This window comes from Onychomys torridus, chromosome 3, assembly GCF_903995425.1.
Source record: "Onychomys torridus chromosome 3, mOncTor1.1, whole genome shotgun sequence".
Lineage (NCBI taxonomy): Eukaryota > Metazoa > Chordata > Mammalia > Rodentia > Cricetidae > Onychomys > Onychomys torridus.
The window spans coordinates 38,952,682-38,980,631 of NC_050445.1; the positions used below are offsets into that span (position 1 = coordinate 38,952,682).

Consider the following 27,950-nt stretch of genomic DNA (forward strand, 5'->3'; position numbering starts at 1 on the left):
GTTGAAATGACTTCTGTGACGTCAAGTGCAAGACCAATTCTTGGTCATCTCACCTTCCCAGCAGCCTCTTGGAAGAGGGAAGATCATGGGACCTGTGGTCACTTCCTCTTGTGGCAAGACCCTCTACAGCTGCCTGCCTGCCTTCCACACAGCCCTGTCCCCCTTCCTGCCTCGCTGGTTGTGCCTTTTTCCGCTCTTTTTGGGCCCTTCTGATCTCTGTGTTGGAAGTCACTTTGGCTTTGTCCCCATACAACTGTCACAAGGCCCACTGCTTCTTTGCTTCTTTCCTTCCTTCCTTCCTTCCTTCCTTCCTTCCTTCCTTCCTTCCTTCTTTCCATCCATCCATCCTTCCTTCTTTCCATCCTTCCTTCCTTCCATCCTTCCTTCTTTCCATCCATCCTTCCTTCCTCCCTTCCTTCCTTCTTTCCATCCTTCCTTCCTTCCTTCCTTCCATCCTTCCTTCCATCCTTCCTTCCTCCCTCCCTCCCTCCCTCCCTTCCTTCCTTCCTTTCCTCTCTTTCTTCTTCTCTCTTTTTGAGACAAGACTTCACACTGGTTCCTTCCTTCCTTGGCTCTCTCCCTCTTGAAACAAGGTCTCACTCTGATAAGCCTCTTTCTCCTTCTTCTCCCCCACTCCCATACACAACACATTTTTTTGTTTCCCTTTTTGAGGAAAGGTGTCACCCTGCAGTCAGAGCTGACCTGTAACTCACTAGGTAGCCCTGGCTCACTGTGGTGCCTGCCTGAAATCCCAGAATCTGGAGGTGTCAGAAGCTTGAGAACCAGGAGCTGGGCCAGGTGGAAAGACACCCACCTGAGTATACCAGGTAGCTGTCTAGCCTCTGGCCACAAGACAACCTTGAGTTTTTGCATGCCAGCAAGTCCAGTTCAGCTCAGTGTATATTTCTTTCTTGAGTGCCTGCTATGTTTAAAGTATCCGGCTCAGCACTTATGTCTCCCAAACAATATGCAAGGTGCAATAATATTTTGGCTTTGCACTTGCTCCCCCACATCTGCCTCCTTCCAGCCACAGCTGTCTCTTCTCTCCACCCTTGTGCAACATAAAAATGTCTTCCATATAGCACCGTTCCTGCTAGCTGAAGGTTTTCAACTGGCCCTCAGGTTTTCCCACTTCACATTTATGAAATAATCCAGTTTAATGTAAATGTTTGCCGCCAGCTCGCTTGCTTCCTCTAGATATTCGTAGCCTTACATATCAGAGTGGTTTGGAAAGCTTGGCACTCAAGCGCAACTGTCCCCAGCTGGTATAAGCAGTGTCCAGACCTAAGCAGGCATCTCCGCCATCCAGAACATAGTTCCTCCTGTCACACTAACTAAAAATCACAGGGCTGTTCTGACAGCCGCTGCTGACGTGAGGTGCTTCATAAGCAATTCAGATCTTGAGGTTTGGTTTATCTTTGAGCCCAGATCTCACCCTCTAGCCCAAGCTGGCCTGCAACTCACTATAGCCCCGACCCCCCCTCCCCCGTCAGCCTCCATTGCAGTCTTCCTGCCTCCACATGCTCCATCAGACCCAGCGATAGATCTACCTGCACTTTAAATGTTGAAAAACAACCCAAACCTTACCTTTTATACATTTAATATTCTAAAGCCAATTGCAACATTTACTCCCCACCCCTAAATACTGTATTCACGTAACATTGGTTTATTTAGCTAGTAGTAAAAGTGGCAGGGGTTTGAGAGCCAGGAAGATCTACATTTGAATTCTGGCTTTGTTTTTGGGATCCTGACTCACCTGACAGCAGGGTGGGGCAGGGCAGGAGGGGTGGGGGTGGGGGAGATATTCCTACCCTGTCTACATGATAGAGCAGTTCCGAGGTGCTAACCAGAGCAGGGCCTTTCTACGTGTAAGGGCTCAGAAGACTGGGTTTCTTGCTGGCCTTCTCTTCCAACCGCGTGTGTCATTTTGAGCTGTTACTCAGATAAATAACCCTTTCTTTTAGTAAAAGAAATGAATTGAGCCATTACTGGAGCCAAGGACCAAATGAAGATATATTGATATAAGTATCAATTATGGGTGCCGAGCTCCGATTTTCTGTGACTCAGCCTTAACCCCCATGCTTACTAATACACGGTCAGGAGCCCGGACACATGTCACTCTTGAGCTTTGGTTTATCACCTGTAAAATGGGGATAACCTTTGCTTCTCCTGTGCTGGGCATGATAACAGTCAGAAAGCATTTCAGCATAGAACTCTGCACACAGTAAGTGCAATTGTTACCAGAACCAATTTGAAAGCTCTCAGTAAACCAGATTTTATTAACCTATCATTTTTGTGTGTAACGCTTCATCTAATGCTATGGTATAATACTGTCCCTTAATGTTTCATATCGTCCATCAGGATCTCACGGAAATCTCTCTACAATGCCAGGTATGATAAATATGCCTCTACTCGTCCCCACCTAGTAGCCTCAGCTCCTGGAAGGGAGGAGAAGACCACGTGCCAAGCACTTGACATCTAAGGCCTCCAGCTTCTGCCTAAAGGGGATAATGTACTACCTACCTTGGAGGTCTGGAATGAGGATTTTGAGGTTTAAAGCACGTGGGGATGAGGAAATCACAGTACTTTACAAGTACTTAACTTCAATGAAACCCCTGCTGTTTCTTGTAGATACCAACTTTCTTTTCCTAAGTGGTTAGTTTATCAGTCCCGAGGTTCTGGAATTCACTTTGCTTTTTTAAATCATTGGCAAAGTTGGCAGGACCTAATGGAGCAAGTATGTAAACTCAGCCCTTGAGAAGCGGGAGACAGAAGTATCTTAAGTTTGAGGTCAGCTTGGGCTGTATAGCATGACCCTGACAAAAAAAAAAATGAAAACAAAACAAAAAAAAAAAAAAACAAAAAAAAAAAAACAGAAAAAAAAATTTTTTTTTAGCCAAGTTGCATAATCCCAGGATGTGGTACTTTCCTCGGCAAAATTCCTCATAACACACCAGAGCTGGAAATGCTTTTTTTGTTGCCTATATGGATCAGAAGCTTTGGATTTCATTTAAATTTGAATCTCATTGAAATTGAAATCTTATTTAAATTTACCCTTCATTCATCATGGGCTCCCATTTCATAGTAAGTTTCTTTTTGGTAAAATCTTTTTCTTTCTCTGACTGCAGGAGCTTGCATGTAGATTTAAAATACTATGTTAGTTTAGAATATACAGAAATCATAAAGAAAATTAACTCAATCTTACTACCAAGGCATTTTCACTAAATATATTTTACTGCATAACTCTCCGGTCTGTTCCCCTCCTCCAACCCCTGAGAAAATACATTTAAAAATAAATAACCAAGCCAGGCTAGGCTGATGGTACACACTTTTACCCAGCACTCAGGAGACAGAAGCAGGTGGATCTCTGTGAGTTCGAAGCCAGCCTGGTCTACAGAGTGAGTTCCAGGACAGCCAGGGCTACATAGAGAGACGCTGCCTCAAGAGAAATACATACATACATACATACATACATACATACATACATACATGTAACTAGATAACACTTAGTGATGTCATGACACCTTCTGAACCCTGCTTTTATCTTGTGCCTACATTCATAGGAGTGTATTACAATCAAATGGTTCCTCTTAGACTCTTAGGTTACCTCCAAATAACATATTCCATATTCAATTTTGTGGGCATGTCTGATTATTTTCTTTGGAGAAAGTCTTGAGACTTTTATGGTAAGTATAAAATGGTTCATATGTATTAAGAGGGTTTTCGTTATTGTTGGTATTGGGTCTGCCTCCTTTTTTCCATCCAGGTAGGGTCTAACTGTAGAACTCGGGCTGACCTTGAACTTGTGATCTTCTGGTCTCAGCCTCTCAGAAATGCTTGGATTACAAGTCTGGGCCACCATGCCTTACTGTATCTGCTAAGGTTTTAAAACACACAATGTTCAATTGCTCCCTATTGAGAGAATACTGGTTTATACTCACAATCAAGAATAAGTACAGTTATTTCTCTGGGACTTTATCCATGTGCTTATATCTGTATATCACTTTGAAGTTCTTGCTGATGTATTAGGAGGCACAAAGGCTCTTACCACTAACTGACTGGTCGGGTGACGAGTACTGTGGGTTGACCCCAATGTCTTAGACTTGCAAACCACACACCCTGCCAGGGAAGGCATCGGCAGGACCCCACAGCTCCCTTGTCATTTCTTCATTTTAGCCCCCGTGACAGTTCCTTTCTGAACACTCTCTCCCTCCTGGTCTCACCACGGTGCCCCCAAACTCTCAGAGTTTCACACTTCTGTTTCCAATTCCAGGACAGCATCTCTGTTCAGCATTCTCAGCAAAAGTCCTGACCTTCTCTTTGGTGGGAGAAACTTCGGTCTCAGGTCCATACCATCATACTGTCAGCTACTAAGGGATAGATACCTTTTACTGATTGGCTTAGTCTGGACCACATGATTTGCCTTCTGGGCAAGAAAGAGTAGTCAGAGCTCTTCAGGGGCCACAAGGAAGGGGTGGGGCATACGTATGAGGATGACTAAGGCTGTATGCATCTGTATATCGGGATCTCTTTTGTAATAGAAACTGAAGTGTTCTGGCACTCAGGGATTCTTGTCTCACTGCCAACACTAGAGCTAAAGATGTGGTCTTCCCCCTGGAAGGTCATGTTGCCTATAAACCGCTTGGGTACATCAGGTTTCTAAAGCCCTGGTGATTTGTAGCTGGAACAGTTCCTTCTCCGCCCAAGGTCAAATGTTGTCTGTATTCCTCCCCTAGCCTAGGTTCCAAAGATGGGCTTGACAGCAAAGGGTTCCAGTCAGTTCTCTCTGGCTCCTGCCCACCTTCTTCTCTGTTTCGACCATTCTTTGTCTTATATAGGCATGTACTGACCAGGATTTCACCTGACCACTCCAAAATGTCTTTTCCTGTTTTGTGTTTCCAAACCTCTAACGGCTTTCCCAGAGGAGCCTTCCATGGGACCAGTCAAAGCTGAGTAAGTTGGACCCTAGAACAGCTGGCTCTTAGTCAGTCACCCAGTTGATTCTGTTCAGAGGCAGGGCACAGTGACACACATACTCCAATGTGCTAGGCATGGTTTAAAGTGTCCCACTGAGGGCAAGCCACTATCACCTGACCGCATCAGAGATAATGCCCCTTCATGCACCATGCCTGGCCTTTCCAACACACATCCCATCTGCATTCACTCTTGCGCTGTGGCACACACGTACAGGGATGCGGCTTGCAATGGTCTCTTTTCACTGTCTTGGGGATTTTTTTTTTTTTTTTTAAGACATGGAGGTCTTGGGAATTTTGGACCAGAGTCTGCTTTCTAGTTTCAGTTATGTCTGTACTATTTGCTCCTTTTTAAAAATTCCTCAGCAGTTCCCATTTCACTGCCTCTTCATCCTTCACAGGACGATTTACTTCTCAATGTGGCCTCCAAACTCCCACCTGCTTCTTTCCAGCATTCTGGTGGCCACCGGTAGGGCAACCACTTTCAGGATAGGAAGCGGGTCCCTTATCTGCCAGACCTAGATGCTAAGACTTCAGACCTCAACCCTTCTACAGCCAGTTTGCAGTAGGGTGCAAGGCAATTCAGGACACTGAGCCTCCTTAGAAAATACTTTCACACTGAGCACACCTAGTGAAAGTATAATCAGCGTTTAGGAACATAGGGGGTTGGGAGATGGGTCTGCGAGATACGGTGTTTGCCACACTAGCATGAAGAGCTAAGTTTGATCCCCAGAATCTATGTCTTAAAAAGCCAGACACGGTGCTACGTGTTTGTAATCCCAGAACTGGGGAGGCAGAGACAGGTGGGTCCCTGGTACTGGCTGGCCAGCCAGCCTCGCCTAAGAGCTGAGCCTGGTTTCAAAAAGTAATCCTCCATACAAACACACGTGCACCTGTACACATGTGCCTATATACACACGATCACACACAAAGACATATTTTAAAAGTGGCCTGGGGTATATATAGGTCAGCGGCAGAGAACATGATTACCATGAATAAAGTTCTGAGTCTGATCACCAGCAGTGAATGCCAGGCCTGGTTGAAAGGTTGCTTTGAGTCTGAGGCTGGCTTAGGCTATGTAGTGTGATCCTGTCTCAAAAGTCCAACACAGAAACCTGACAAACCAACATGTAGCAAAACAGCTAGCTACAGGGTTCACCCTGCAATCCCAACAACTGGGGGTGCTGAGGTAGAGTCATGTGTTCCAGGTCAGCCTCAGCTCCATAGCACAAGACCCTGGGTAGGAGGAAGAGGTGGGAGAATGGGGATATGAATGAGAACGTATCAGGGGAAGGAGCTACACTTCAGGCTCCCGAAGAAGCTAGTTGAATGAACTGTTTTTCATTCATCGACGTTAGTCTGCCCCATTCAGCAGCGTTACTCCTTTGCCATCATTCTTTACTGTGAACATGAACACAACAAACGGGCTGAGGGTGCATGCAGCTCAGGGTCAGGGCACTAGCATGCATAAGACACTGGGTCTGGTTCCACCACACAGACAAAAAGCCCATTCATTGTCTTCAATCCTTTCCCCAGACTCCAGCTGCCTGTGGACCTTAGCTAGGACATTATTGTTCTCACAGGTCTGAACGCTGCGTTTGGAGATGGCCCATTTATATAGTGGCTCCATTCATCTAATTTTTTCCCCTATGGTCTCAGTTAGGCTTCCAACTGTTATCCCAAAGTGTCAACTAGAACATTCCTAAAATAGACAATGTATATGTTTTTAAAAATATCTTGTCTAATATATTGCTATCTCAGCTACTGTCCCTAATTTATAAGTTAAATTTTATCACAAGTATGTATAGGAAATATCCACAGTATACACAGCGTTTCTTAATCTCCATGGTTCCAGGCATCTACTGAGGGGACTGAGGTTCTTTGAGGGTTTAAAAAAAATTTTTTTTTGAGACAGGGTCACATGTATCTCAGTCTGGCCTCAAACTTGTTTGAACTTCTGATCCTCCCTATCTGCACCCGCAGCGTGCTGAGGTAACAGACATGCATCACCAGATTCTGTGTGAACCCAGGGTTTCACACGGGCTAGGCAAGCACTCTACCAATTGAGCTAAATCCCTCACTCCCACCTGAGGTCTTAGGATGCAGGCTTGTTTCAAATATAGCAAACCCTTCGCTGCTTCAAATTAAGCAAACATGTCGCATGCCCCCTCTCCTGCCTCTGGCACAAACCCTTTAAAGCCAGGAGCGGATCAGACCGCTACTTGAACAAGCAACGACACTGTTTTTGCTTTTTGTTTTTTTTCTTTTAACAATTCCCTTTTCATTAACCTGAAATTATTAATTGTATGGAAAGGTACCTCTTCAGACATTTTACTCCTCTAGAACTTTCTTAGTTCCTGGCCAGCCAAAGGTTCCCGGCATGCGCATGTGGCGTATGCAGCGCATGCTCTCTTCATCTTGGGCAGATCAGCTGGTGAGTGCAGAGCCGCCTTTTCTGGCTATCTCCATTTCAAGAGTGTAGCAGTGGCTGTCCGTCACCTGTTTCACCTGCACATTCTTCTTGGCTAGTTAGAACTAAGCATAGACTAGCACCTCTTCAATAAGGAATTAGTTTAAATCCAGGGTATGCCAACTTTATTTAATGCTTGCTTTTCAGCAGAATGGTATTGTCAGTTGACTCTAAATAAATTGAAGTTCGCTATTACCCCTATGTTATGTCCCTCTGCCACTAATTTGGTCATCTGTATTGGGAAAACGTTATCGATGTTGCCACCAAAGGCTCACAAGACATGCTAGAAACTGTTGAGAATACTTAGCCAGGGGAGAGAAGACAGGAACCCCTGACACTGGGGTGGGGGTACTCCAGATGGCATGGGTTGTAAACACAGAGGCCTAGAATAAGAAAGGCAGGCTGTGAAAAGCCTGTTGTCCCACACCAAGGTAAAACTAAGGAAGCTGTTATTATGAAGCAGTCCAGCCTTCTTCTAGCTGGGTGGCCCCTTGAGGGCGTGACACCTGGACCGGGTCGGGGAGAACAGCAGGGAGCGAGCAGCAGAATACAGATGCCTGTGGAAGGCGGCTAGTCAGAGCCCAGACCAACAAGGCATCTCAGCCCTGGTGAAACAGGCTAGTGCTCAGGGAAGCGCACCACCAGGGGAAGACGGGCATTCAACACCCATTGACCAGAAGAAGAAGGGGCAGAGCTTAGGGCGGAAGTCCAGAATTAGAGGGCATAATAGGAGGAACATTGGGGTGTCTGGGCTTCAGATGCCCCGCCTGGAAGGAAAACATGTGCTTTTCACTCAGTTACAATTGACATTTAAGCGCTGGAGCGCGGACGCTGGGGAGCTGGGCCTGGAGGTAGGCGGAGCTTCACAGGCAGCCCAGCAGCTGGTTGCTAAGGACGACAGCTGGCCAGCTGCCTTACTGTATGCTTGTGTGACACTATCACTTCTGCTTTTATTTTCACCCAAATGTTCCTTATCGGGTCTGTGGGTTTCTAGACATGTCCGTGACTCTGTAGCTTCCAGGTGACTCTGTCCTGACTGTTTGCTCTTCTTGTGAATAAGCTGGATACCCGTATGTTGCCCCCCCCCCCCCCCCGCCCCCTCCAACAACGGCTGCAGCTTACCAATTGTTCACTGGATCCCAGGGAGTAGCAGGTTTATATATACTAGCTTATTTAATCCCAACCTCCTTCGCAGGTAGTTATTATTATCCCCAGTCTGAAATGAGGAAACTGAAATTCAGTTTATGTAATCAGCCCAAGGTCACACAGCTGGAATGCAAAAGAGCTCAAACCTCAACCTTCCCGCTCCCCTGGCTGCCTTCAGGTGCTTCTCAAGACACACTTCATGCATTTGACAGTAACAAACGCTGGCAATTCTCACTGGTTTTTTTTCTGGTCACTAGGTTTTCTAAGTAGCTACTTACCTACCTACCAATATTCTAGTCTCTTTTATCTCCATGATACCCAGCACAGTACTACATAAAAGCAGATGTCAAATCTAATGAACTAATATGGTAATACACACACACACACATACACACACACACACACACACACACACATATTTATAATTAGTGGGCCAGGTGTGGTGGTACATGCCTTTAATCTCAATACTTAGGAGACAGAGAACTCTGTGAGTTCTAGGCCAGCCTGGTCTACGTAGTGAATTTCAGGCTAGCCAAAGTTACACAGTGAGACCCTGTCTCAAAAAGACAAAACAAAACCCCAATGACCACACAACATGATTAGCGGGAGTTGGAGATATAGCTTAGTCAGGAGAATGCTTCATACAAGCATGAGGACCTAAGATGATTCCTAACATGCATATAAAAATCTGTGTGTAGTGCCATAAATCTGTTATCCCACCACTGGGAAGGGGAGAAAGAGATCTGTAGAGCTGGTTGGTGAGCCCAAGGTACCAAGTGAGAGACCTGGTCTCAAAACAAAAACAAACAAGGTGGAAATGCAAATGCAGCAGCAACAACAACAACAAAAATACCCAAGATGGACGGCTCCTGGGGGTCGATACCTGAGGTTGACCTCCGGCCTCTACAAGGGTGGGCAATCATATGCATATACCTGAATATGCATGTGTAACACTCTCACACACCTGCACACATTCATAAACACACTGTGGTGGGATAGATGAGAACGGCAGCTACAAGCTCATATATTTGATTGCTTGGTTCTCTGTTGGTGGAACTGTTTGGGAAGGATCAGGAGGTGTGGCCTTGTTGGAAATGTGTCACTGGGGGAGAGGGGGCAGACCTTGAGGTTTCAAAAAACTTGGGCCATTCCCAGTGTGTTCTCTCTCTGCCTCCTGCTACTGCTCTAGTGCCAGGCCTGCCTGCCTGATGCCATGCTCCCAGACATGATGGTCATACACTGTCTGAAACTGTAAGCCCCAATAAGCTATTTCTTCTATAAGTTGCCTTGGTCATGGTATCTCATCACAGTAATAGAAAAGTCACCAAGACACACACAAGACTGATTAGAGTTGCTGTTTTATCTTGGTTTTATGTATTTATAAAGTCAATTAGGAAGAATTCCTTATCATATAAAACAGTCAAGAGTCATTTAATGATGGAGACATGATCTTAGAAATGTCCTTGTGTGGTTTTGTTATTTGGTAAACAGAGAGCACTCACAAAAGCCTACATTGCATAGACTACCATTCACTTGGGTTACATGATACATATATATACACATAAAGTAGACATAATATAATATACATATGCCTAGTATATATGTATATATATACACACATATATAACACAAACACATATATTGTTGTGGAGTATTATTTTGAGCTATTTACATTCATTTACACTGTCGAACATTTGTTTAATGATGCAAAGATGTGTTGCATTCTTTTATGGTGCATTTGTTTAACTCTGTGAAGTTGTGTTACTTTGCCTGTCAAAACACCTGGTTGGTCTAGTAAAAAGCTGACCGGCCAATAGCAAGGCAGGAGAAAGGATAGGCAAGGCTGGCAGGAAGAGAGAATAAATAGGAGGGATCTGGGAAGGGAGATCAAGCAGTGAGATGTAGGAGTAAGAGAAGAAGAAGGACTCCAGGGGCCAGCCACCCAGCTACACAGCCAGACATGGAATACAAGGGAAAGAAAAGATATACAGAAATAGAGGCAAAAGGTAGACACGATAAGTTAAGAAGAGCTGTCTAGAAATGAACCAAGTTAAGGCTGGGCATTTATAAGAAAGAATAGGCCTTCTTGTGTATTATTTGGGAGCTGGGTGGCCAAAAAGCAAAAAGAAAAAGAAAAAGAAAAGAAAAGAAAAAAACCCAACTACAATATATAAAACAGTTGATTGCTCACAGAGCACAATAAATGAAAAGTTATATTAAATCAAGCATAAGAAAAAGATATATGACTGATGTGGGTATAAGTGGCACACTATCTTACAGTAGTCATATTTATTGGTAGGCGTATGCTCTGCAATACTAAAGTAACATAAAGTATAGTGCAGTAAGCACACAGCCCATACAACGGTCCTTTACAGTAACTATCAAGTATTATGCACTGCACAACTGTACTGCTATACTTTTCTGTGACCAGAAATGTAGTAGGCTTACTGACACCAGCATCACCCTACCTGTGTTGATAATGCCTCCTGCTCCAGCATTCTGAAAGCTATGCTATCACTAAGCTACAAGAATTTTTCACCCCCATCATAAAATTATGGGACTATTATCACATATAGGTCCACTGCTGGCTAAAATACTGCCAGTCACTGACACATCCATTACAAGGAAGAGTGAAACACACAAAGACTACTGTTCCTGGGGGACATTTTTGTTCCCAAGTAACTCGGGTGCAGATTGACAGATCGACATTTATGTCCATGCAAATTTGAGAAGTGAAAATAAAGGTGAAGAGATATAGAAATGAAGCAAATTATTGTTTTGGGAAGCCCACATCTGAACAGCTTTTTCATAACAAGATGTTCACACTTATCTAAACCAGAGGTTGCAAAACTACTCCCCATGCAGCCCATATGCAGCCGACACCCTGTTGCTGTGTGGCCTGTAAACTGAGAATTGTTTTCATAGTTTAAAAAAACGGTTGGAAAAAATATTAAAAGAGGAATGAAAACCTCATGACATGGGAGGATTGTATGAAATCCAAATTTTATTATCCATAAATAGTTCCGCTGAAACATGGCCATGCTTATTCAATAGTTCCTCCCTTCCCCTCTCCCTTTCTTCAGTCTTTCCGTCTTCAGCCATCTTGCTGGACAACCTTGGGCAACCCTGAACTTGAGACTCCTTGCTTTACTCGCCTGTGGAGTGCCGAGTGCTGAGACTGTGGTGTGCACACCATGCTCAGCTTTATTTGTATATTTGTGATGTCTGCTTTCTTACTGCAATGGCAGCATTAGGAATTTGGAACAGAGGCAGAGAAGCCTAAAATATTTTCTATCTCATCCTTTATAGAGAAAGTTTGCTAATCACCAATCATAATGTCAGGATGTCACAGGCCTTTCAATATTGTTAAAGTTACTTCTATTAGTTTCTAAAGCTTTTTTCTTTTTTTAAGATTTATTTCATTTTTACTAAGGGGTGTGTGTGTGTATACCACATGTGTACAGGTGCTCCAAGGATGATGATGATGATGATGATGATGATGATGATGTTCTTCTTCTTCTTCTTCTTCTTCTTCTTCTTCTTCTTCTTCTTCTTCTTCCTTCTTTTTCTTCTTCTCTTCCTCCTTCTTCTCCTTCCTTCCTTCCTTCTTTCCTTCCCTCCTTTCTCTTTTCAAGACAGGTTCTCACATGGCCTCAGCTGGCTCAGAGCTCCGTGAACATCTGATTTTATTGTCTCTACTTCCAGAGAGCTGGTATTCTAGTGTGCTCTACTCTAGTTTGTTTTGTTTTATGGGATATTAAGGTTTGAACCCAGTGCCCTGTGCAAGCTAGACAAATACTTTTCCAACTGAGTACAGCCCCGTGCCCACAACACTCTTCCATCAGAGATTCCCACATTCTCAGAATGAAGCCATCCCTCTTCCCTGTTGACTTCTCTGCAGCCTGAGAAGCCTATGGAGGTGTCTAGGAGGACAGAAATCTTCCTGCCTAGAGTCATTCTTCTCTTTGAGAGGCAACTGAGGCTGGGCATCTAAGAGTGCCTACAGTGTCACTGGAACTGTGGCAACCCCAAAATGGATTTTCCAGATGAGAGCCCCTGACTCTGGATAGGATAAAACAGACTGTTCCTTTTGTATCTAGGACCTAAAGAAATACAAAAGTGACTTAGGTGTCCCAGACACAGAAATTACTGATCAGAGTGTTTTGAGAAGGCACTTAATATAAAAGATTGTGGTCTCATGAGCAATTAATCTGCCAGTCAGCTTACAAATAAAAAGTGTACAGATTATCTCTTTCCTAAGATTCCTTGTGTTGAATCTCAAATGAATCTTACTTATTTATTTACTTACTAATTTGTTTTGTGGTGCTGGGAGGCAAAGATAGGGCTTTCTACATGGTAGGTAAGTTCTACTCCTAAGCTTCATCCTCAGTCTGATTTATTTCCTGAGATCCAAACATAAATTCGACAGTCTCTGTCTGTCTATCTGTGTATTCCCGTCTCTCTCCCATTTAACATAAGTTTACTAGTTATTATGTGTAAGATGCTGGGCGTACAAAAATGTATAAACATCCTAATTCTTGAAGACTTTAGGACTCAGGAGGAAGACTACTGATCTATGCTAATCCTTCTTGACCTTTGGTGATTCTGAGAGTTAATCCATGACACAGTCTCCTTTTGGTACCTTTGGCCCTACAGTCTCTTAGTTCCCCTTCTCTGGGCTCTGATTCTGTTTCCATTGGCAATTTTCTTTTCTATTCAATCTCTATATTGAATACATTTTTATTTTATTCAATTTCATCTTATTTTTGCCCACCTTAGGCGATCTCCTAAGTTCACAAATCCAATTCCTATAGTACATCTGAGCTTCAGACTCCTATCTCCAGGTCTACAGCAGACATCTTCACTGGGGCAGAACTTCTAATTGTCTCCTCAATCTCTTGGCTATTGAAAGATTCCTCATCTCAGTCACTGACGCCTCTGCTCACACATCTGATCTGGGCAGAACCCCCAAGTTCACTGTGACCATGACAGCGTCTTCTTTTGTGTTGCTCACCATGTCCTGTTATCACTAAATTATTTAAAACAGCTCCGTGGGCTTTGGTTATTCTCCCCTTGTTCATGTCACCTTCTTCACTTGGTAGCCATCCTTCCTCCCACGACGCTGAACCACCCTTCAGAATAGCCTCTCCACACATGTTTTTGGCCTGTTCGCCTTCATCTTCCCCTTGATAATGTATTTCAGACCAAAAAAATGTAAATCTCCCTTCAAAAAATAAGGGCAGCAAAATACACATGTTCTTTATCTGATTTTTTTTATTAATTAGTACTGTATTGTGGGGCTCAGTTCCTATCAATATGTCTGGCAATGTCTCACAGCTGTCTGTCTACCTTTCCCTTCCATCGACACACTGTTCTGTGTTTAACCACTTCTCTATTTGGTGGCTTTTTCAGTCTTTAATGACTATAAATAATGCTTTGGTGAAGGTCCTGGAAGTGTCATCCTTCAATATATGTGTGAATCTGTCTATTGGGTAGAGATATAAAAGTAGACTTGGGAGGTCAAAGGCTTTGCATGTTTGAAAAGTGATAAACACTGTCAGGATGCCTTCTACAGAGGTCATTCCAACTTCCTCATCATCCAATTACTAAGAACATGTCTGCTTCTCCCATCTGCCTAGACAACCAGATACTTGAAAATTTTTCTCACTGCATTTGCAACGGGCATGCTTCTTATGCTGAGAAAGCAAGTGAGTATTTTAGCACACGCTAACTTTCTTTTGTATTTCTTTGGTTTCAATCTGTTTGTTTTATACCTTGCCCAACTTTCCAGAATTTGGGGTGGTTACTGATTTTGTCTGAAGTAATTGTAACTTCTAGGCTCAGTCAGAAATCCTAGTGTTTTTATTATTATACAAAAGCTCAGCATGTTCAGGGTTGCACGGCTGTAGGCTATTTTTCTAAGTCACAATTTTGCCATGCTTTTGCTACACTTTGTATGTTCATGGGGAGGGGACCATATTTGTGCTATGGCATGTGTATGGAGGTCAGGGGATGACTTACAGGAAGTGGTTCTCTCTTTCTAGTGTGTGGGTACCAGGGATCAAACTCAGGTCATAAGGTTTGGAAGAAGGGACTTTAATCACAGAGCCATCTCAAGGGGCTCTCAGTTTTTTATTCTAATAACAAGTACTAGGAGTTAGATGGAAAGGGGCCTCACATTTGGAGGTTATGAATTGACCCTTAGAATTTCTGACCTCCTAAACCAGCTTGACAGGATCTCTTTATCATCTGCCTATACCATTTCATTTCATTTCCCTAACAGCCCACTGAAGCACAGATTATTTATTAACTATAAAGTGAGATTCAGAGAATGCCAATGCCCAGGGTAACACAGCTAGGAGCTCTTCTACTTCTGAAACCCTTAAAGCCTAGTGCTTCTGCATCAAACATCATTCCTCAATACACTAGGTACCGGTTCTCCTTCCTTCCTTCCTTCCTTCCTTCCTTCCTTCCTTCCTTCCTTCCTTCCTTCCTTTTCTTCCTCCCCCCTTCCTTCCTCCCTCCCTTTCTTTCTTTCTTTTTGAGACAAGAGTCTTACTATATAGCCCAGACTGACCTTGAACTCCTGATCCTCCTGCCTCAGCTTCCTGAACTATACCTGCTTCTAGAAGGTGGTTCTTGATATCTCTAATTTCTACTAATCTGTCACTCTCTTCTTTCCCGTCTATGAACACCCAATGATCAGTGTTAAGCTCCAATTTTGTGGCAAGAATCTTGGGTCACTGGGTTTACATTTTAGAAGTCCTCAACTATATGCAATAAAGCGAAAGGTAGTGTGGCTTTGGTAATTTAAATTAGGTTACTGTGAAAAGATGCACGGCAGGGGTAGGGGGGCGTTAGAAAGGGGATAGGAAAGGACACTTCTGGTGGTGGAAGCCCTCTTGGAGGAGATGATGTTACAAACAAAAACAAAAACAAAAACAGAAGGATCAACAAAATATCCCTGGAAAGAAACTATCTGAGGCATGGTGGGTCTGGAACTTGAGAGACTGATGAAAGACTGAGCTGGAGAGATGGTCTAGGATGCCACACAGGGCATGGAAGGCCAGGAAAGAAGCCTGGACTGCATTCCAAGTGCAAGCAGATGATATGGAAGGATTCTGAGAGGAGAAGCCATATGATAAGCTATGATGTATGTCTCATGATGCCTGGCTTGAATCAGTGGTTTATCTGTGCTGAAGAGAAAAAGAACAGTCACCCAGCCGGGCAGTGGTGGTGGTGCACGCCTTTAATCCCAGCACTCGGGAGGCAGAGCCAGGCGGATCTCTGTGAGTTCGAGGCCAGCCTGCTCTACAGAGAGAGCTCCAGGACAAGCACCAAAACTACACAGAGAAACCCTGTCTTGAAACAACAACAACAACAAATCACTCATTAGAACCTGGGAGGGTGGCACTCGTAATCACAACACGAAGAGACTGAGGCAGGAGGATCACAAATTTGAGGCCAACTCAGGCTACATAGTAAGTGAGACTCATGTCTTTTATTTTTTCTTCTTTCTTTCTCTCTCTTTCTTCCTTTTCTTTCCTTCCCCTTCCTTCCTTCCTTCCTTCCTTCCTTCCTTCCTTCCTTCCTTCCTTCATTTATTTATTTATTTTGAAAACTATAGTATGAGCATAGAGTGAGGATGCTGGTTTGGACTAAGTTGGTAGTTAAGGAGACAGAAAGATCAAGTTAGGGAAATGTGTTAGAGGTAGAGCTGTCTTGAAGTCCTCCTGGATTGGATGTGCAAGTTAAAGAAACAGAAGAACCAAGAAGGTCTACACATTTGTTCAGCACACGGGATTGGTGGATGATGATGCCAGACAATTTGAAGAAGCCCAGAAGAATCCAGAGTTCTTTCATTTCCTTTGTTTTATTTTATTTACCATATACCTGTAGCTTTACAGTCCATGAACTCACACACCCTCTTCATTTCCTTTCTGACATGCCTTCAGTCCTTCCTGAGAGAACTGGCTCCCGCCACTTCCTCTGTTCTCACGTACCCCTCAATCCATCACAGTCCAGTTACTCTCCCCCTTCACCAACATGCTTTTTGCCAAATACACAGATGACCTTTGTTGCTAAACCCTGGGCTTTCCATTCCTCATTTATCTTAAACTCTCTGGTGTTTAATGTCCTCACAAAGCATCTAAACCTCCTTGTTCCTTCTCCTTCTCCAGTACCCTTCCTCTAGTACCCTAATATCTCCCTAGTACCCTTCCTTCCGGAATCACCTTTGAAAACGGCATTTCCATGGTGCTGTGTCAGGCCCTCTTCTTGTCCTCTGTCCCTTCTCTTTTGGGGATTCATCCACAATCCTGAACTCTCCTTTATTCTGATGACTCTAACGCAGATGCCTCCTGAGTTTCAGCTTCCTCTGGTAAGTAGAACATAGCCTCACTTGGATATCCCGTGGCTACTTCAAACTTAGTAGGTTTAAAAATGAACTAGTTCCTTCTCACTGTGACCTTCTTTTCTTCCTAGGGTCCCTATCTTGGTGACTGATCCTCTGCCATCCTGTTTACCAAGCCATAATTCTCCCACCATGTCTTAGTCACGCAGATAAAATCAGTAAGCAGACTCGTTCGTCTTAGTTGTTCAACCCTTTCCTTCTCTAGATCCCTCTTCTTGCTGTCTTAGTATAAGAGGTTCATGTCCCTGCCCACCACCCCTCTTTTCTTTTTCTTTTGGATGCTAAACATCCTTCTGATTAATCTCCTGGCTTACAATATCACTAACAAACTCTCCCAACAGCAGTGATCTTTCTAAAGTGGCCATTGGATTATGTCAGAAGATTCCTTAAAATTAATCAATAAACAATTTAAGAGGCTGGAGAGATGGCTTAGCAGTTAAGAGCACTTAATGCTCTTGCAGAAGACCCAGGTTCGGTTCCCAATACCCACATGGTGGCTCACAGCTGCCTGTTAGCCAGCTCCATGGCTCTCTCACACCCTCTCCTGACCTCTCCTGGCTCCTATATGCATATGGTGTACACCCATACACTCAGGTACACACAAATACTATTAAATAAATAAATATTAAAAATTAATCAACAGCTTTCCATTGGCCTTACAGTAAGTCCAAACTTCTTAGAAAGATAGAGCCTTTCACTGCTACAAAAGTCTATTTGTCTTTCATGCAATGTAAATATTTGAGGAGCATCTTCTATTTGCTGGGCACCATCCTCTGGGCTCAGTTCCTTGGGTGTGCCTTTTTACCTAACTTAAGTTCTTGATGTACAGTCCCCCCCCCTCTGTCTAAATTGTCCTCTATTCTGTTTGCACATCTGGCTTACTTTACTTACCACTTCTGCAGCTAGGCACCCTCCTTTGAGCTCTCCTTAGATATCATCTCACTATTCCATGACCAACTGTGTTTCCAGTTGTCTCCTCATTGTACTATAAGATCCTGTAGGGCGTGGACTATGTTTATCCTTGCATTTCTAGGGCCACAGCAAGCACTCAAGAATGAACTGAGCAGCAGAACTGGGTTTCAAAGTCAGGACTTCTCTTTCCAGCACAAATCTCACATTTCCTCACACAATTTTGCTTTTTAATATCTTGAATTGGAGGGATTCTAAATTACAACTGGGCTTGTTTATATCTGTTGCTAATTAAAACACAGGCAAACAGATGTGTGGCTCCATCAGAATCCAACTGATAACTGTTTTCCCATAGCCCTTCCTCCATCATCCCACCCCTGTGCTCACTGAGCCACTTGGGGTTAACTGCATCTGGAAGAACTGGAAGGCCTTTGCCTAGTCTTCCAGACTTTTGTACTTTTTAGCCTGTTGCTTCTGCACCACTACAAGGGAAAGAGAGAAGAAATGTAAAGGAAACAAGATAGCTCTGACATTAAAACTCAACCTCCACCACCAAATCATCAGTCACGTGAACACACACATCCCAGTCTCTACAGCTAGGTATTAAGGGTTGAACGCAAAAACAAACAAACAAACAAACAAACAAATAAATAAATGGGTGGATTAATAAATAAATAAAAATCTGAGAGCTAAAAATTGGAATTAAATGCAAGGAAACGTCAAGATCTTTTAGTAAGCTTCCATAAAGACACCAACATGCAAAGGCCCCAAATGGCTGCCCAAGCTCATCCAGTGCACAGAAGTGGAGACCTCTCTGTCTTCAAATGCCATATGTGCTCTATTTTTCATCAAACAAACTAGCTCCATCAGAACCCACCTATTTACATAGCCTTATCTCTCTGTTATTGCCTTGGTGATATTCTTGTTATAAAGAGGAAGGAACTGGAAGCAAAAATATAAAAAGTAAGGCCCGTGTCAGGGACACAGAGGAATCAGAAAAAGAGACGCTTCGTTCACTCGGTGATGGGGTTTCCCACTTGTAAAGTAGCCTTGCAATCACACCGTGTTCTCTTAGGGCCACAGTGCCAATCCCTACTTATTTGTCCTTCCTGGGCCTGGCCTGCATTCAATTCTATGCCTTATTTAGTAGAAATGACTCCTCCAGCTTCAATGTGTACTTTTTTATGCTTCATTTTGGAAATATACTTAAATATTTTCTCTTCTTGCGTTTGTTTTAGTTCCAAAGCTGAGGAATAAAGATTTTCTTGGGGGTGGGGAGAAGGGATGGATTTTTTTCTTGGCTTTACATGTCAAGAATGGCTTTCTCAAATGGCTAATAAAGTAGCCTGGCAGTGCCTTAACCCTCCTGCAATGACGTTTTCCATGAGAATTAGCATTTAATTGGGATAATTTGTTTTCAACGGAAAGCAAAAATTCCTTTCCAAGAGGATCAGCGTGATAATGTCTTACCAGTTAGAGCAACGAGACCAAATATAAACCAGTTCTGAGAAACAGGAAGTGAACCTGACTGGTCTAGTCTGAGTGTCCCTGGCAGTGACGCAAATACAGAAATCAAATTAGGAAAACAAGATATGTGGGTGTGAGGCAATCGATAATAATCCAGGATGCTACAACATAAGCAAAAAGCCTTTAACCAAATGCCATTCATTTTAATAACACCCCGAGCAGTTTGATTTCCCTGTACCACACTGGTGATTAGCGAGCGGGACGAGCTTGAGTTCCCTAGCAACCGCATGTGCTTTTGAGACAGTCCTTAGCCTTTCCGTTAATCCCCTCAACCCCTTCCTTCCAAATGTATGACTGACATGCTTCAGAAAGTGCTTCTTGAGATTTCTAGGAGGGACACGGAAAGGAATAATAATAATAATAATAATAATAATAATAATAATAATAATTGCTGTCCTGAGAATTGTAGGCAGGTGAAAAGAGAAATGTTCCTAGGTGCCCACCCTGTCTCTACAGCTCACTGCTCTCAAGTCTAGGTTTCCGATTCCCTTGGGGAGAAATTGTCGGGAGTTTAAGGTGGTCTCCTCTTGGAACATGGTGCAGAATGTTGTGTCTCTCAGAAGCCACCCAAGGCAGGGTGAACCCTGGAGTGTACAGGTGGCGTTTGTGTAGTGACAGACTGACTGACAGCTTGGACAGTGCAAAAATATACCACGTTTTCTTTCTCCTTTAAGCCCCATGAATTACCTTGGTCGATGGAGCTTGGGGAGGAGGGGTGGAGGATGAAGCTTTTTCCTATTGATTGTTTAATTGCACCAGAGGCTGCTTGTCCAAGGCCACTGGCCAAGAGCAGGTTTGGGTTTTTTTTTCCCCCCCCCCCGTGGCTAAAGTGAGGTTGGACCAGTTTCCCACCCTTTCCCCTAGATTTGAAGAAGACAACCCAGAAAGTCCAGAAAGGCTACTGGAACCTGGGGTGTGTTGGCCTTTGCTATTCAAGGGTGCCCTACAGCGCCAGGGCTGCTGGGATGAAGTTCCTGCAACCCTGAATCATTGCCTCTAGCTGGGTCCTGAGTTCGGGATCTACAACTCCACCCACCGTGTGACCTGGGACATCTGTAGGGCATTAGTCAAATAGTTATTCTTGCTGCTACTGGCTGGCCATCTTTTCTATGGCCTGGGTCTCTGGTAGCTGGACATTTGACGCCTTGGGGCCCGGTGGCTCCTCCAGCTCCCGCTGTCCCACCTAACCCCCCTGCGCGCTCCCTTCCCAAGGCGACCACCTGCGCCGCCCAACTTACCCTCTGCCCCGCGGGGAGGGCCCCTCTGGGTAGCAGAGCCCTCCCAGCTCCCGGGCGGCTCAGGGGGAGCTCGGTGTTTGCCTCCAGCCCTTCGCTACCGAGGATCAGGTTCCTCCCCTCCTCCCCCTCCAGCTCTGGCCGCCGCCGCCGCCGCCGCCGCCTCCTTCTTGCATGACACAGCAGAACCGCAGCTGCCGCAGCAAGTCCAAACCATCCGCCCAGGAAGCGCCGCAACCAGGGATTGGGAGGGGCGGAGGGGGGCAAGGCAGGGGTCTAGTCCAGGGGTAGTCTTGGTCCCACTTTGCACCACACGCTCCCTCCCTGCCCCGGGCAAGCTAACAAAATGAGGTTCGAGCTGACCAGGCCGAGCCATGGAGGAATGCTGGGGGCTTGCCAGCAGAAGGGATGGGACCAGAGAGGAGCGGGTAAAGGAGACCCCAAGAAAGGGCAAAACATTTCAGGTGAAGAACGGTAAGACGAGTCCGTGAAGTCAAGGGCCAGGCTGTGGAGATTAAAGGAGGCCAAAGAGAGGTAAGGGGGTTAGGAGTTGCTGAGAAGTGAACTAGCTGCTGGTGGTGGTGATGGTGGTGGTGGTGGTGGGGGTGGTGGTGTGTGTTGTGGGGTGCTAAGTATTTGGGAAGGCCTGAACTGGGCACATAAGCAAAGGGCCTGAGCTGGGGGGGGGGGGGGGGTTCAGAGAAAAGAGGAGTAAAGGATGAAAGAATTAGATGTGAGGTTGGAAGGCCAAAAGGATGGTGGTTAATCGAAATAGAAGGGATTTAGTGCGGTCGGTTACTGTAACTCACGAGGTACAAAGACGTACTCAAGGCTAGGCCAGAAGGCAGATCGTCTCCCATCCCACTCTTCAGGTTACTCAGTTGGTTTTTATTTTTATTTATTTTTTTTTCCTTTTCACAATTCTGCCCATCTAATTTCCCTTATAAAAATGGAAACGCAGGAACCAACCGAGAAATAGTAGTTTATTTTAGATTTACAGGATATTTCCATGATCCATAAAACTTTGAGACAGAGAATTGCAAATTCAAAGTAGAACAGACCCCCCCCCCCCCCCCCCCCGCGCGCGCGCCCCCAGACTGCCTAGTCAGTAAGACTAAGTACTTCAAACTGTTGGTTTTCATACATCACTGGACTCGAATAAGCCTTTAAACGTTAATACTTAAGTTAAATGCTAGCCGTGGGGACAGAATTGGTGGTTTCTAATATCATGAAAATGCGCGTGCGTGCTTTCTATCCACACACATGCATAGATATGTATACATAATTTCTAGTGTGTAGCATGTACAGTATTGATTAAGGGCATGTGTTCCTGATCACCCTATTTCCAAGCAGACACGCATTTTACAGCAGGCATCTTGTCACCATTTGAAAGAATGTGGTCACAAAAGTAGTGCCCAAACTGCCACTTTGGTTTTGTCTCTACCTTCCTTGCAGGTTCATACCTCACTTCCTGACACAAACAAGTTTTTACTGTTGTCAGCAACAAAGCCCTAATATAGCTGCGGAAGAGAAAACTGCGTTGCATTCTGCCTCTTGAGAGCATCATCAACAGTTACCGGAGGAATGTAATTCCAGAAAGCTCCGAAACTGGTGGTGATGGGAATTATGGAACAAATGCCCGCTTCTATTTGTTGTTATTGTTTGGGCATTTCTTCTATTCTAGCAGCGATCTGCGAGTGAGCTCACTGAGGGGGTCAAATCTGGTTTTTCTTTTTTGACTCTGTAAAATTTAATCAGGCCTGAGAGGAAACTCACAGCTCTCTGGAGAACATAAAGTAGGAACCACGAAATGTCATTTTAACAGAGCGTGGGTTTGGTGACTGCAGGAAAGGATTTAAGGACGTTCCTGTTCCGTTTGCTGTGTAATGAGCACCGGCTCCACGCACGCACCGACGCCACAGCTCCCGGATGCAGTGGCTCCCCTATCTGGGCTTCTGTAGCGCCACAAGCCCCTTCTGGATGCTGCGAGGGGCTCCGGGTGGGTGGTGGTACGAACGCTGCGGCCGCCGCGGGTCCTGCTGCTGTTGTTGCTGCTGCAGTCACGTGGGAGCCCCTTTAAGTTTCCATAGAGAGGCCTCTCCGGTGTCACATGATGGACATGATATAATGAAACAACATTGTGGAGAGGAAAGCATTAGGGGAGCCCACGGCTACAAAAACAAGTGAGTGAGAAGAGGTGGGAGAAAAAGAAACTACGCCACCTCCCCTGCGGCCGAGCGCACGCAGCAGCCCGGCGTGACAAGTGGGCGACGCCAGGGGCAGGGAGTGGGGGGTCCTCGGCCCACCCCGGGGACCCTGTTGCCCACCGTGCGCAGAGCAACTTTTAACCGGCAGACCCGCACCTGTCTCCGAGTCCCCATCGCTCCCCGCGACCATCCTGGGAAAATTCTAGAAGAATACGCTCTCGGAATCTACGTGCGCATCATTTTCCTCCTCGCTCCGGGAGGAAGGAACCAGAAAGCCAGCAGAGCGGCGTCACGTTCAGACCATCGGTAAGTTCTGTAGGGTGGGGAAAACGGGCCCAGCGGGACTGGGGGACGGGAATTTGGTGTCGACTCCCACCTTGGGGGGTGAAAAAGGTGTCCCCGCACTCTCCGTGAGGCAGAGGGGCTGGCGCGTCATCCGAGCTCTTTTCCCGGTGGACTCTGGTGACGTCCACCCTCGCACTCCCCCGGGGCCCCTTGTCGCCCCCCGCCAGGGGCTTGCGGCTGCCGGCCAGGATGCTCGGTGGCGGGCGAGAGAAGGAAGGTAGGGCTGCTGCGTGAAACGGGCATGTCGGAGCTATTTCGCCATGTTTGTGTTGCTAAGAGCACTTTTTTCCCCTTTGCGGTGGCTTCATGCCACATGGCTCCTCCGGAGCTGCTGCCGGGTTGAGAGCAAGTGGTGTTTTTTTTTTTTTTTTTTTTTTTCAATGTCCGCATTCCAGCTAATGTTGCGCAGATAAAATTCAAACTTGAGGTAAACAGACGAGGAGGAGGAGGAGGAGGAGGGGAGGGACCGGCGCGCGGGGGGGTGGGGGGGGGGGGAGAGAGAGAGAGAGAGAGGACTGTTTCCATTTCGAGATCCCACCTCTTCACTCAGCGGAGACCAACATCCCGAACCTGGAGGCAACTCACGCATGGCTCCCACGCCCCCCACCTCTGCTGTCAACAAGAAGTAAGGGCCGGGGGCGTGCGATCGGGAGGGCTGCGGCGTCTAGGTTCTCAGGGGGAAGAGGCAGCCCCTAGGAAACCAGCGCTTTGACTTGGACTATTATTTTGGCGGAGGGGAGCAGGATGCGTCCTCTTGCTCTGGAGATGGGGAGTGGGAGGGCAGAGGGGCGCATGCCCCCACCCCCTCTTTTCTGAGACTACCCAGGATCGCGTCGCCTCCCCCTCTCCCCCACCCCATTCCAAACCCAGGACCACCCCCGCAGGCGGGATGGGTGGGGCTTCGGGTTCCCAGAAGGCAGGTTAGCTAGCAGGTGTGTGGGGTGGGCATTTGGATTTGATAAGTCGCTTGGATGGTGGTGGGAGACCGTGGGGAGGCAAAGCAACTGCGTAGGTAGAGCGGAGTCTAAGGCTTATGGATGGGGGGGGGGTTAAAATCAATAGAGAAACGTCAAGACAGCTCCCCCCCCCCCAATATGTCTGTTTCAGCTCGCAGCAAGGCTGCTGCGTGAGTGGCGAGGACGAGGGCGATCGCTTCGTCATGTGGCACACTGTAGGCTCCTGACAGCTTGGAGCCATCTACCCCCCTCCCGCGCGCGCCCGGGGCGGAAGGTGTGGGTTGGGTGGTCCGAGGAGGGTGACGTCCGAGGCGGGGTGGGGACAGGCTCCCGAGCGCCAGGGTCCGCTCGGAACGGCGTGTCAGGGAGGAGGCGGCCACGTGAGTGTGTGTGTGTGTGTGTGTGTGTGTGTGTGTGTGTGTGTCGGGGGGGGGGGGTGTCCGCAGCAGCGCCGGAGCTGAAAGCTGGGGGCGAAGTGCGTAGCACAAGTCGTGACGGGGGTGACACGCAGCCGCCGAGGCCGCTCGCCGCCCACGCAGGGCCGCGCCGCGGGTGGGTGCGCACTCACGCGCCCGCTCCCGGGAGACGGTTTCCGGCGCCGGGCCCGAGCCCGGCGGTAAACAGGGTGGCGCCCTCTGCCCTCCCGCCCCCGGCCTGGCGGAGGCGCGCGCGCGGCCGTGGCGGACGAGCCCCGGTGGCGCGAGCGGGCGCGAGCGGGCGCGAGCGCGCGCGCGCCCCCGCCCGTCCCGCCTCCTCTGTTTTTGTTTTGATGGAGCCCGCGTGCAGCTGGCGCGTGTCGAGTCACGTGCCGCGGCCGCGAGGGGGCTGGGCGCTGGCGGCCCGGGCGCGGGGGAGGGCGCGGGCAGGGTCGCAGCCCCCTCTGCACAGTCGGCAGACTGCCTGGAGGGACAGTGATGCGGGGCTGGTCGCGGTTATCCCCCGCCCCTGGAGCAGTATTTGGAACCGTCGTCACAGCATCCCTGCGAGTCAGCTGTTCTCCCCCCGCAACCTCCCCAACCGGAGGGCTGGAGGAGCCGCTGCGGGATCGAACGGACCTCACAGGTGTGTGACCACTGGACACAGGAGTGTCTACCTCTGGCTCTTCATCCAGGCTGCACGGTATAACCGACCCGAGACCTTTAAAATTCATCCCGATACCCACGCTCCTAGCCAGGGACCTGAAATCTAAATAGAGTGAGGAGTGAGGGCCATTTTCTTCACCTCCTCCTTCTCCAGTAAAGTGTGACGCAGTTGGAATGGAAAGTCGTAGGTAGCCAGCTTGATAGACTAGATAGTTGTTGAGTCATCCGTATTTACGCACTAAAGAGTGAAAAATAGTCCCAATAGTTAACATGTCGATCTATCACTAAATGGGGCCTCTATGTGCCAGACAGGATGACTGCGCAAACATGGCTGTAACCTGGAGGAGAAGTAACAGTTTTACATTTGGGGAAATGGAAGCACCGGAGGTTCTGGCGGAGGTGGTAGTGTGAGGACTCCCTCACTGGTATCCAGGGGGGCAGATCCCAGAGCACATACTTGCAACCATTTCTTGAGGCTGCTTGACCTTTTTGAACAACTTGGGAGCAGTGCGTGTTAGCCTGAGGGCCTGCTTTTGTGTGCACGGATTTCTTAAAGCTTTTATCTGGACAGGTTCCCTTGTTGGAAAGGGAGGAGAACTATTTGCTAAATTCATTAAGACCTTCAGGCTACCTATTCTAGAAGTTTACTGTGGAGGAACGGGGAGGGCTGTTAGCAGTTTGAAGTTAACAGGTGGATCCCTGGGAGTAGTTTCATGTTTGTTGAACATATGTGTAACCTGAAGAAGAGTCCAGAAGATGCATCTGTGTTCTACTCGTGTTCGTGACAAATGATGCCATAGTGGTCACCGTTTGGATATGGCCAGAAGTGCCCCTGTGGGGTACAGTGTCTGAGAAATGCCATGAAAATTGTGGAGGAAGCACACACTTTCTGGGGTATAGAATGTTTGCTTTTTACGAATGTCTCCTTGGTTTGATTGTTTCTCGTTTATATAAACTTGATGGGAACATTGAGATGTGGTGGGGGTTCCGGTTACATGTTTGGAAAATAAGCTCGCTGATATTCAAGGAGATAACAACACAGTAAACTAAGGTTTTCCCCCAAACACGGAGTTCTAAAACTCTCGTGACCATTTTTGCATTATCACCATTGTCTTTTGTGTCCTAAAGAACTCGGAATATGCACACTAATGATTGCCACCGAATAGTGTTTGCTGCGTGGTGGACATGGGTAAGTATATTAGAGATCAAGGTGTTAAGGTTAATGTTCACATTCTTTGCAGTTTGTGAGCCGAGCTTGAAGGACCCACCCAGGCCAATGCAACATAAACATGAACTTCATTGGTTTGGGATTAATGGTTCTCCAGTTGTGTTCCTTCGCTGTCTGTCCTGGTGCCCTCGTCATGAGTGACACTTGGTTTTTCAGCACTGTCCGACCATTTAGGCACAGTGGTTCTCAGCCTTCCTAATGCAGTGACGCCCTCATCATAAAATTATTTTCCTTGCTACTTCATAACTGTAATTTTGCTACTGTTATGAATCATAATGTAAATATCTGTGTTCTCTGACGGTCTCAGGCGACCTCTGTGAAAGGGTCGATTGACACCCCTCCCACTCAAGAAAGGGTCACAATCTACCTCTTGAGAGCTGTTGGTTTAGGGGGTCCTTGCATAGCTCTTTTAAGAGGGCTTGTTTGCTTCTTTGGTACCTCCTTCAGAAACTTACCCTGTTGTCTTTTCAATAACTTTTTCTTAAAAGTGAATCTATTTATTTATCTATGTGGGTGTTTGGTTTGCATGTACAGCTGCACGCCATCTGGTGGCGTCAGATCCCATGTGACTATAGTAGAAGACAGTTGTGAGCCACCATCTAGGCGCTGGGAATTGAACTTGGGGCCTCTGGAAGAGCAGCCAGTGCTCTCAACTGCTGAGCCATCTCTCCAGCACCCAACGTTTTATTTTAAATAAATGTAATGTATTGTGTCTTGTGCACATCATTGGTTCATTTTGTCAGACACAGCTTATCATATTTGTTACACGTTCGATGTCTTTAATAAGAAATTGTTCTCTTCAAAGTTAAGGGAATGATTTTTTTTTTAAAGATCAGCGTATATTGACACTAAATTCTTTGCAGTGGTCGCCATTAAATTCTCTCATGTTTGCTTGCCCCCCTCCCTCCCTTTTATTCTGAAGCATCCTCACCACCTCTGCTATGAGCTGTCAAGTGAGCAGCACATGACTCTTGTGAGGACACAGAATAAGGTACCACTGACGTTCTTAATAAATGGAATAGAGAAGATGATGGCGGCGTGCAGTGATTTTCACGTGTTTCCCACTTACTTGGGGAGAAAGATGGCGCCCATTACCAGGGGGTATGCTTTTATGTGCTGGGGTAGGGCCCAGGCGCTTCGTCAGATTTTGTTACTCTGCAATGTTCATATTTAGTACACAGAGATGTGTGAGAGCCCCTCTGCCCTGCAGGCCTTTCTGAGATGACGAAGCGATTTTGAGCTGCAATCTGCAGTCTGTTACCTGATTGAGGCTCTCAAGTGACGTACATCTTAAATGTGGCCTGTACGACCTAGGAACTGAACTTGCAGTTGATCCAAATGTAGCTAGCCACTTGTGGCCACAGTATGGGACAACATGGAGAATTTGCTTCTCTTGGAGTCTACCATGTTAACAAGCAAATATTTAGGCTAAGGTAGTGTACCTTTAAAAGAAAGTTCT

General features: G+C 46.3%; 1 protein-coding gene and 1 long non-coding RNA gene across 2 annotated transcripts in view; one reads left to right on the plus strand and one right to left on the minus strand.

The window, feature by feature from the left end:
• Positions 1-20,807, minus strand: part of Mkln1 (muskelin 1) — a 315,449-nt gene extending 294,642 nt beyond the window's left edge. The window contains exon 1 of the mRNA XM_036182846.1: positions 20,677-20,807. The gene's annotated coding sequence lies outside the window, so the exon portion shown is untranslated. The remainder of the gene's footprint in view (positions 1-20,676) is intronic.
• A 1,975-nt stretch (positions 20,808-22,782) lies between these two features.
• The window catches only part of LOC118580531, a 41,796-nt gene continuing 36,628 nt past the window's right edge, over positions 22,783-27,950 (plus strand). Inside the window, exon 1 of the long non-coding RNA XR_004944547.1 lies at positions 22,783-23,186. This is a non-coding gene — a long non-coding RNA (uncharacterized LOC118580531). The remainder of the gene's footprint in view (positions 23,187-27,950) is intronic.